The 12383-nt window shown below is 37.3% G+C and overlaps 1 pseudogene; it reads left to right on the top strand.

Annotated features, from left to right (window-relative positions):
- The first annotated feature begins 672 nt into the window (after window positions 1-672).
- The window catches only part of LOC135771736 (uncharacterized), a 35815-nt pseudogene continuing 24104 nt past the window's right edge, over window positions 673-12383 (top strand).

Genomic DNA, 12383 nt, shown 5'->3' on the forward strand with positions numbered 1-12383 from the left:
ACTTTAATAAAAAGAAAGTGAATTGAGACAAAAGGGGGAAATAAAACACTAAATAGAAATCATGAGCAATTATTAATAATAATAATAAAATAAACATTTAGACAGCCATATCCCGGATTAAAAGTTGTTAATGACTCATCCGGATGCTTATTTAATGAGTCTGTTTAAAACCCGAAGCAATAGGACAATAAACTGAAAGGATGTTGTGAGATATAAATAAACAAACATTAGCTTAGCATTTTTGCTGTTTTCTCTAAATAAATTTACATGACATGGGTCTAAAAACATTTCATAAAATACAGAGTTTTAGAGGTATCATCTTCAGATTTAAAACAGAACATGGTCAGACCTGTGGCTTTATCTGCAGAGCATTTCTAGATTGCTCCAAGGCCAATTTCATTTAGATTTTCATAACAATATTTCATACATGTTTGGTGGAGTTAATAAAAAAGTATAATTTAAGCTCTCTATAACAACTTTTTTCATTTTAACAGTAACTAATGTTCACCTCTTAATAAACTTCCAAGTGTCTGCTTTCAAATGAGACCAAACTTATGCTTTTAGTGCAAAGACTTCATAAACTGTATCTATTTTAGTTTGGCTATGACAGTTTTTGTGGGGGGGTTCGGAAAATGGAAAGAAGGCTAACAGGTTAAGTCATTGAAGAGCATAATGGGAATGGAAGGAGACAAGAGTGACATGGTGTCTCAGGACCAAAACTTCATGCAACATGAATGTGATACTTTGGCTGGACATTTTGCTTCCGTGTGGAACTATGCGAGTCATATCTCTCTGTCTGAGGAAGAAGTTACCTGCAAGCTGTCAAACTGTATTGTACCTCCTCTGAGTATTGGACAAGTTAAGATCAGACTTCGTAAAGTAAATGCAGCTAAAGCTGTAGGTCCTGACTGCATTCCTCCCTGGGTGCTAAAGACTTTTCATGAAGAGCTGGCACCGGTGTTATGTGACATCTTTAACACATGCATTCAGCATAACATTTTTCCAAAACAATGGAAGGAGGCCATAGTCAAAGCTGTTCCTAAAAAAGCAAAGCCTAGTTTTCCAGCCGATTATCGCCAGATCTCACTACTCAGCTGTGTTGGAAAAGTGTTTGAAGGAATCCTCAGAGATGCTATTCTAGAGGATACAGCTACTAAGATCGAGCCATCACAACATGGCTTTATGAGGAACAGGTCAGTTGATACTGCATTGATTCAAATTTTGCAACACTGGCACGATGCACTTAACAGCTCCCCCAAAATGGACATCCACGCTGTTTTTGTTGATTTCACTCGAGCCTTTGGCACAATTGAACATTCTCGACTGCTTCATTCTCTAGCTGATTTGCATGTTAGACGACCTCTTTGGTGCATAGTAAAAAGCTATTTGAGTAATAGAGAGCAGAGCGTAAAGTGGGGCTCCTGTGTGTCCAAGTCCTTCTCAGTTCCAGCTGGTGTTCCTCAAGGGGGACTTCTATCCCCATTGCTTTTTGTCTTATGCATAAATAGCCTGGATTCATATTAGCCTCCTCCTGTGATACCTGTAAAATATGCTGATGACCTAACAATAACAGAGTTCCTAATGGGATCGTTACCTGGACTCGCTCAGAAGGCCGTGGATTGGGGACAGAAACGCTCATTGGCAATAAATGGAGTTAAGACTGTGGACATGGTTATCAGTGCCAGAAGAGAGGACAACATTCCCTCCTCTCCCTCCCCTGTTATCTCAGGGAATGCAATTAGCAGAGTTTCTACTTTTAAATTGCTCGGAGTCCAAATATCATCCGACTTGTCATGGGATGCCCACATTAAGTACATGATTTCGAAGGCACGCCCCAGAATACACTATCTTTGTGCTGCAAAAAAAGCTGGACTTCCTTTTGATGCTTTAGTGCAAGTATATTTGACATTTATTCGGCCAGTTCTTGAGTATGCTAGTCCAGTATGGGGTGGACTTCCTAAAAATCTCTCTGAGGAGTTGGAGAGGATTCAAAAGCGGTGTTGTCGGATAATAGGTATTCCGTCTTCAACTCTCCCAACACTAAATGAGAGGCGTGAGGATGCCACAATACGTACTCTTACTAAGACACTTAAGGATAGTTTGGCACTGCTTCCTGCCTACGGCTTCTACTCCTGCTTATTCTCTCCGGCGGCTAGAGATGCGCGGTTGGCGGTTACAGCCGCGGACTCCGCGGATAAACCGCGGATCGGGCGGATGACGTGACGAAAAATAATATTTTAATTAGATTCGGGCGGGTGGCGGATCGACTGCTTGTTAGCTGTGTCCTTCTAAGCATGCAACCTTAAAAGGTGAGCACTCTGTCTTTCAGGGTGGCAGCCTCAGAAGTTCTCAAAGAGAACTGAAATGAGACGGTCTAGCCTTCTGAGGACCCATAATTTGCGTCACCTGTTGCACGCGCCCCCAGTAGCCCCCACCGCGCCTGTCAGCAGAAAACAGCGGAGACATTTCTGACTTATTAAAATAAATATGTAATCAAAAATATTAATTTATTTTAGAAAATATGACACATTGATGTAGATTAAACTATTCAACAGTATATCAAATAATCAACCTTATGTTGCAAATATACGCAACATAAACAGAATAATATTAACACAAAACATAACTTATAATACTAAAACAGTGACAAGAAAAAGTTTTCTAATACACTTTTATTTAATAAAGGTTTTAATTGTTTGGGATAGCCTCGGCATGTTAAGAATCCCTTCGTTCTATCATTAACAGCGCAGAGAAATGAGGACGCATTTTGACATAGCTCTTATAAACGCCTCAAAAAATGAGAATTAAAAACAAAGGAAATAGAAGGTCAGAAAAGGTTTGCCTGGAATAAGTTTTACAAAGTGGTAAATCAGGATGACACCAGTGCAGACTATGTAATTTGTGCGTTTAATTTAGACATTACTTATTTATTTATTTATTTATTTATTTTTGTCCCGTGTGCGCCGATCGGAGACTGAGTTCACTGCTGATATTCTAGAGCTTTCTAGTCTCGCGGCTGTCATCAGCAGCGTCTTGCATCGCCCAGTCAGCGGATGGCGGGCGGGTGCGGTTTTGAAAACTGGTCAGAAACGTTGGTGCGGATGGATGGCGGACGGATGATGAGTTTTGTGATGCGGTTGCGGATGAAATAATAGCCCATCCGCGCATCTCTACCGGCGGCGCAGAACATTTGATGTACCCAGAAGTAAAACTAAACGCCATGAACTTTCCTTTATTCCTCGTGCTCTAAGATTGCTGAATGGATGACTTATCTGTGTATCTCTAGTATATATATATATATATATATATAGATATATTTAGATATTTTTCTTGGAGTATGTGTATGTTTGACACAATTCAGGGTTTTGCTCTGCAATGTCCTGTCTTGTCAAATTTTAAATAAAACTAAACTAAACTAAACTTACAACAAAAGCAGCAAACTCTAACATTATATTAGTTTGTGGCAATTTAAACCGTCAGCACTCCCGCTCGGTTTTACATGACAGCAGAGAGACTCGCCCACAGTCTCCACAGACCACCCTTAATTCAATTCAATTCAATTTTATTTATATAGCGCTTTTCACAATTGGTGATTGTTTCAAAGCAGGTTTACATTAATAGAAGCAGTGAAAAGCACAGAAAATCGACAGATAGCACAACATATTATACACAATAGCACGAGCAAGTGATAACATTATGCCATACATACCTTTCAATCACTCCTCTGCGCTTGGCAATTAATAGCCCGATTCGGGGTTTTATTAGTCTAGTTTTGGAGTTTTGGCCTTGTATTGTGGTTTGTATGTACACAAAGTAGCGTTCTATTCTTTTTCCTTATATGTAGCCTTTTCTATTTTATACGTGACATTTGTTTTTGAAAGTTTATGCCCGACTCATGGTTTGCTGCACATATGTAAACGAGTATGGAGAGATTAAACATTTCTTAAGAATATTAATAACATTTTCCAACTTTTGAAGTGTTGATGAAAATGAGGATTTAGTTTATTTATTTATTAGGTTGTACAAACTAGCTATTGTGAGGTTAGTACCATAGGGCTGGGCCGGTTTGGATTTTTTCTTACCGCGGTCGGTAATCAACAAATTCCCACGGTTTTGCGGTTTATTCGCAAGACAACGAGTTAAATAACATGCATGACTTATTTATGTTCAATAAACAACATGTGCAAATTACTTAAGGAACATGTAAAGTGAATATTATTTCCTTCCACATTTCTTCAATTTCAACATTCAACAACTTGAACAATTAATATTATCAGTTAAAAAAAATTTAACGCATTGTGCGTGCCTACAGACATTTCTCCACTTTTCTATCCTTAATTTATGAATGGCATGTAAATGACGCAAATTATTGCTGCCCTGATGGTCTGGTAAAATAACCATTTTGTATGAGAAATCACTTGTACTGCATATGTGTCCATGCTTGAGTATAGATTGGAAACTGCACGGAGACGCGTGTGTGTGTGCAAAATGACACGGTCTGTCTCGCGCACGTCTGTCTGGCGCGCGCCCGGGCAGTCCCCGTCTGTCTCGCACGCGCCCGGGCGGTCCGCGTCTGTCTCGCGTGCTCGGGACCGCTTCTGTTCTAGACACTTACCATAAACATCTGTCTTTTTCCACAAACGGAGAAAGAAGACGCAAAACTTGCTGTGTGTACTGTGAAATGTGTACTGCTGTAGAAATGGCCACTGTGGTAGGCTAGATGAAAAAGAGAGAATCTAACCTCTTTGGATATTAATCCTCGGACTGATCGCGTTCTCTTTATGTTGCGTGACAATTTAATAATTTATGAAACCTGATTCTGTTGTTGATCTGTTGCAGCTGTTTGCATGTTCAAATTAAATAAAATGTTTGTATTGCTTTTACCGAGTCACAGACAACGTCACCCGTATTTCTACTCAATGACAATTTAATATTAAAATCATATCAGTTAACATTTAATGTTCATAACAAGCTGCGGTTGTTTAAAAGCTGCGTGTATAACATCCCCACATAAACACACAAGTGCAGGCCAATGTTTCAAGTTTTTTTTTTGCGGTTATGACGGTGAGGAGCTCAGACCCGCGGCATGGGTCACGTGACCGCGGTATGGCGGTGATCCGGTTACCGCCCCAGGCCTAGAGTACCATTACTAAAACTAATTATGTGAATGCCTTGTTAAAGAGAAAAGTTTTAAGTCTAGATTTAAAGGTATCTACTGTGTCTGATTCTCGGACAACTGTTGGTAAATCATTCCAGAGCTTAGGGGCTAAGTAGGAAAAGGATCTTCCACCTTTAGACTTTTGATATTTTATGGATAATTTAGAGACCAGAATTTTGAGACCGCAGTACACATGATGGATTGTATTCTGATAGTAATTCTCTAAGATATGAGGGTGCTAGGCCATTTAAGGCTTTGTAGGTGATTAGTGATAATTTAAATTGTGTGCGATATTTAACTGGTAGCCAGTGTAAAGATGCCAGAATTGGACTTATGTGGGCATACTTCTTAGATCGAGTAAGCACGAGTAAGCAGCTTGATTACCTGATTTACATGGCATCCTCCGAGTAACGAGTTACAATAGTCTATTCTAGAGGTCATAAAAGCGTGGATAAGCTTCTCAGCATCTGATGCAGACAGCATATGGCGTATTTTTGAGATATTTCTAAGATGAAAGAATGCTGTGTGGCAGAGATATGACTGTCGAAGGATAAATTGCTGTCGAACATCACGCCTAAGTTCTTAACCATGGAGGTTGGCACCACAGTGCAGCCATCTATGGGCAACTTGTAATCTTTCATATTATGTTTGAAGCGATTCGGTTCGATAATAAGTATCTCTGTCTTATTGGAGTTTAGCATGAAAAAGTTATGTGCCATCCAGTCACTAACATCGCTAATAGTCTGTTAGCTTAGAAAACGTGTGTGTTTCGCTGGGATGTGAGGAGATGTAAAGCTGGGTATCATCCGCATAGCAGTGAAAACTTATGTTATGTTTCCTAATAATTTCTCCTAGAGGTAACATATATAACAAGAACAAGATAGGACCTAAAACTGATCCCTGCGGTACACCGTATTTAACCAGGGAGTGATATGACTCTTCCTCATTTACATAAACAAAGTGATAGCAATTGGTTAGATACGACCTCTATCAGGCTAAAGCCTGACCACTGATACCAACATAGTTTTCTAGTCTATTGAGTAAGATTGTGTGATCTATTGTGTCAAAGGCTGCACTAAGGTCTAGAAATATAAGGATTGAGATTTCACCACGATCGGATGTTAATAGGAGGTCATTTGTAACTTTAAGCAGCGCTGTCTCTGTGCTATGGTGGGGCCTGAATCCTGATTGGAACTTTTCATATGTACTATTATTTGTCAAGAATGTGCATAACTGGCTTGCCACTACTTTTTCTAATATTTTAGAAAGAAACGGGAGATTAGAGATTGGTCTAAAGTTATTAAGCTCTCCATGATCAAGGTGTGTTTTTTTAATCAGCGGTTTAATAACTGCTAGTTTGAAAGCTGTTGGAACGTATCCTATTTCTAGCGTTGAGTTAAAGATATTGAGTATTGGGGCTGACACTACAGGGAATACCTCTTTAACTCTTTCCCTGCCAATCTGCAATACTGCTATTATCCACCAGGTGGCAACTTATAAAAAACGGAAGTATTGCCCTAGGGCAAACAGCTGTATGTCCGTGTATGTTTTAAAGATCGCTCTGCATCTGATCTCTATCAAAAGTCCTTCACAAAGATGGAATTATCTCAGCTTTTTGCTCAAAATTTGGTGTTTTTGATGAAACCTACACATAATTGAGATGGGGATGGGCACGGATATTCGAATATTCGATCGGCAATAATAATTCGAATTTAAAAAATGCTATTCGAATGTTTGTTTGTTTTTAATGTGCCACCAAAGGGTTACGACTTATTTAATGCTTTTTAACTTCATCTATACTCTTTTACAGACTTGTAAATGTAAGATATACATGAACATTAATTCGTATATATTTCTGATTGTTTGGCAATGCAGAATGCAGACGAATTTAAGTTTTTTTTTTCTTTTATCTCCGGGTTTGGCCGTGCCATATTTGGCCACTGGCTTAGTGAGGGCTCACGTGTTATTAAACGTGCTTCTCCGCCGCCCGCATCAACACATCATGAGAGATTTGTAAGCTTTCTGTTATAAAGTCTACTTTATTTTGTTAATAACGAGACAGACACGGAGAACGAAATGAAACGGAGAAATTTATATTATGCGGTGCTCTTTCGAAAATGAACCGGATAACTGCACGTGGCAGTTTAAAAGCAAAGCTCCGTCTTTGTGAAATCTTGTTAAATTAAGCTAACGTTAGTAACTTTGCACAGTCAACAATAATCTATCGAGCCAGCTTACGTTATTTGTAAAATAATGTTAAATACAGATATTCAATCTTGTTCAATCTGTCTGTTGTTTTTATCGGATAACCATCATCACGAGGAAGAGTTTTCTCCGCAGCACCTGCATTATTGTATCTTGTCAGAAGAACGGGCTTTCACCAGAGCAGGTAGGGTAAAGATGGTTTCTTTATTCACAAATACATGTCAAACTAAACTGAGAAGATATTTATATGGTGACTGAGCAGTCGGTTATGTAGATGTGTTTTTTCGCTTGTTCCGGGCTCTTATTTGGAGTCTGTTTAAGGGTTTAAATGATGATAGCCTCCTTTGTCAAGTCCTCAAACTTTAAACTTCGCAAGTCCTCAAACTTCGCTTAGATTTGGGGTAAGTGTATTAGGGCTGTCACTTTTGAGAAAAATCAAATTCGAACGTATTTCGAATATCATGCAATGTATCCGAATATATTCGAATATCTAGCACCCCCCCCCCCCCGTGCGCATAAAAAAAAACCCACCGTAATGGAGATTCAATCACAAAATTATTAACAGTGACAGTCATAAACAGGGTTGTCTGGAATACTTTTTTACTTAATGTTTGAAACAGCAGGTTATCAACTTATGAATAACAAACTTATATATATAGAAAAAACGATCAGAACAGTTACAAACAATAATGTGACAACTTAAATAGCAGCAGGAGTATATAGGCAGACGCACACGGAATTCACGCCCGCAGATTTCGGCAGAAAACTCCGCGGAATTCGACGGATTTAATGCCCGTCATTGACAAGCACACATATCCCGCGCTTGAGCGTGTTTGTGAGAAGTAATATCATTGACAACAAGCACACATACAGCCTATAACCCGCGCGTTTGTGAGCCGTCATTGACAAGTGCATCATCTCTGCGCGTGCTGTTTGCTTGACCGTTTTTAATGATAGAGAGCACAAACCATTAAACTTATAGATGAGTTAAGCAGATCTCACTTGACTCTGTCGTCTATGTGACGCGCGACAGTCAACACATCATCATTTCAAATCCGTTTACAAGACGAATGCTGTTGTTGTTTAATATAAAGTTTACATTGCATTGTAAAAATGATGAAATTATCTTCATACATGCTAATTTCATAATGCGAACGTATTAACACGTATTTTTATTCTGCTATAATATTTAACACATAAACAATATGCCATTTTATATACAAACTATAATTCTATCTTGACATGCACATGAGGTTCATTTTGGTCCCATTTGATTCCCTCTCGTGCGCACAGTTGCTGTCGTCGGTCTCACTCTCAGCCTCCTTCCTATTACGAGGTGTTAACTGTAAAAAATGCGCCACACATAGCATTTTAAAAACCGGATGGTTTATTTATAGTTTGAATACGGATATTTCACGTCATGTTCGAATGCATATCCGAATATCGAATAAAAAGTGACAGCCCTAAAGTGTATAATATTTGGTATAATATAATGTATGTAAGATCCAACAGTAATGAATTCATACTAACGACCGACTTGAAACTAAGGGTTTGACTGACTCAGACTTCCCTCCGCAAGGGGTTTTAACCCCTTTTTTTCTGTAGGATATTTTTTAAGAAGAATTTTATATATATATATATATATATATATATATATATATATATATATATATATATATATATATATATATATATATATATATATATATATATATTTTTTTTACAATGTTTTCAACTTAAAAATACATACATACATATACATACAAAATATAAGTTTAGCTTGTTGTGAATATTTCCTAATTCTAAGCCTTCTGTGAAATTATGACAAAATAAAAAATACAAAAGACGCATGTCTTAATTAACATAATTTAAATAAACGAATATTCGAATATTCGTTCTTTATGAGATTAAATATTTGAATAGTAAATTACTGGAAAATGCCCATCCCTAATTTGAGAGGTGATAGAAACAGAACACATGAAGGTAGGATGAAACAGATTTTTTGATTGAAAGCAGAGGGTCTGTTCTTTTATTTCATATATTGTATGTTTATATATTTAAAAAGGAGCATTTTCTGGAAGGCATTAAACTTTTGTGAAAATAATGAAAAATGCTGGCGGTGAAAGAGTTAAGTAATTTTGTGGGAACGGGGTCTAATATACAGGACGATGATTTGGAAGATGCGACTAGTTTAGAAAGCTCATCTGTTGTAGTAGGTTTAAATGAATCAAGCTGTTTGTATGGTAATCTAGTGTTAAATGAACTATTGGGTAGAGTGGTGGCTGCTTGGGTAGCTACAATGTTTTCCCTAATAGCCGTAATTTTGTTAGAAAAGAAGTTCATGAAATCATTACTATTGTGTTGAAGTTTACTATTGGTTTCTGTTTGTTCTTTGTGTAAGGTACCACCCACAAGCCCAACGACAGATACAAGTGGAGTGGGTGAAGGGGTCTCGTGTTCGTTCCTTCCTCAGCGCTTCTAGAAGAATAATTCCATATCAGGATTAATTAAAATTCTTTTGACCTCTGTATTTAAATTATAATCTGACTCCAATTTACTATAGTAAGAATTTAGTGTATTATTCCAATTATCTGTTGATCATAATTTATATATTTTATTATTTATAAATTCCCATAGTCTTAGTAATTCGTTCATTAGGGACCCGATATCGCACAGGATATACGCCGGCCGTTGCGTACATCTCACGGACACAAAATTGCCAGTCTGATCTTAGTCAGAGGTTGCCGGGTAAACTAATATTTTTACGTCTGGCCGCCCCATGCTTGCTCCGATCATAAAAATAGTTATTTTAGTCACGATCATGCAACTTGCTAAGTCAGGTGATAGACATAAATCTGAGAATCCTGGTGAATGTGCTACCTGCTCCATTCAACATCAAAAAACCAGTGTGATCATATCCTGACATACTTATTTTGCGGTAATACCAGACTCCTTCTAATCTACTGGAAATAATAATTTCTGAAAGAATTAAAATAAATCAATACATTGTCTGAAGAATTCAGATGAAACAAATGTAACAATTTATTATACCAGGCAGGTTCCAGCTTAAAGAATATCATATAATACAGAATATGATTCAATTCCAATTCGTTAAAATGATCAACAGTTACAAAGTCATACCTGGCAATAGACACTCTGGCTACAGAGTACTTCCATCATGAATATAATATACCCAAAATGGTGTAGGAAGATTCTTGGCAAAGATTTCTCCCATAATGTTTGAATACACACACACAAAGTGTGGGGAAGTTTCTTGCTAAAGAATACTTCCATAATGTCTGAATACACACACCCAAAGTGTGGGGAAGATTCTTGCTAAAGAATACTTCCCAGAGTCTCTTGCCAAGCCACCTTATATACACAGAATGAGACAAAGAATAATAAAATCTCAAATCAGTATTTGGTTGGTCGGTTCTCGTGACCTGAAGAGGAGCACCAAATGGGACTGTTAACCATCTGTAATCTAGATCTTCTCATGATGTGACACCCCTCGCAGGAGTACAGATTATGTCTTTAAGTTTTAAACTTTGATACACTTTCTCTTAGAATTATAGAAATTAGACCTTTTTAACCACTGCACTATCACCTTTAAATTGAAACCAAACATGAAGATGAAACCTTTGTAGCATCACAACATAGAATGAATATGACATTACATAGATTCAATAGACCTTTAGTGAACTGGAATTTGGGAGAGGAAGTCCTGAGTCCTGGTTATTAGCACCACCTGGGGATTTTATTGCTTTATGGGTATCTCCACAAGCAAACCCAATGCTGATCTCTTGAACAGCTACTACAATTCCACCCCTGACCACTTGGGGCACTCTCAGAGTACCCAAGGGGTCATTCTGTTTGGACATCTTTGGTCTCCATACATCATGTGTAACTGTAACAGTCTTTGAAAGATGAGCACCTGTATCTGGTTGAAGTTTGTTGTACAAAGTCCATTGTGTCAGTTGAAACTCATGTGCTCTGTTCATTCAAGGTGTCTCCCCACCACGGAGAGACGTGTGTCTAGTGGGATCCTTTCCTTGAAATTTGTCTGACACTTTGAACAATCCTCTGTTACCTATTGGCAGGATTTTCGTAGAATAGTCAGACCTCCATAGGTGAAGGAATTCCTCACACTGAGAATGCACCAATATATGTGGGACATTTGAACATCATCCACATGACATGCAATGGCTGAACACTGATAAACTTGACTTTCATTGGACGAAAATGGTTGTGCAAGGTTACAATAACAAATTACATTATTAGATGTTTCATGATACTGGTGCGAATGGTAAATAAGGTCTCATTTCCTTTTTCAAAGTAATTTGTCCCAAAAGGTGATCCCATTTAAATACCAATTTCTTCTCTATTATGCATCTCTTGTATAGAGTGGAATTTTGATATAATCTGTGTATTTTAAAGGAAGAGTGGCAAAAGTTTTTAACTGACATATTTACCAGTGGTATACATCATTAAAGCATATAATAACAATAGTATTCATATATAATACAAATACATGTACTTATATGTACATAAATACAGGTATTTATACTAAGGTATATATAATATGATATATCTATATGATATATGACTATATTTTAATAATCATATTATTAGTTGAGAACACTGAAATGCAAGTTAACCATGTAGATCTAAAACTTCAGTAAAGCAAATTAAAACATACCTAGAAAAACTTACACTAACAGATTCTAAATTTCTTATTTAACCATTGTTCACAAATTCTATACATATACGTTGGCAAAGTCACATTCAATGGTTAGAAGTCTGATTGAGAATCAGTTGGTTGATCAATAGAAATGCAGCACTTCAGATCTAACCATTTTTAAAGTTTGGAATGTCATTAGACATGTTTGCAACCACATCAAATGGCTTAATTCTTCACTTATCTTATTCTCAAATAGGTCTTATTTAGAGTTTTCAGGTAGAGTTTCTACCTTTTATTTATTCAATCAGAGACAATAACCTTAATTTGTGACTATAACCA

Source organism: Paramisgurnus dabryanus, chromosome 8, assembly GCF_030506205.2.
Source record: "Paramisgurnus dabryanus chromosome 8, PD_genome_1.1, whole genome shotgun sequence".
Classification (NCBI taxonomy): domain Eukaryota; kingdom Metazoa; phylum Chordata; class Actinopteri; order Cypriniformes; family Cobitidae; genus Paramisgurnus; species Paramisgurnus dabryanus.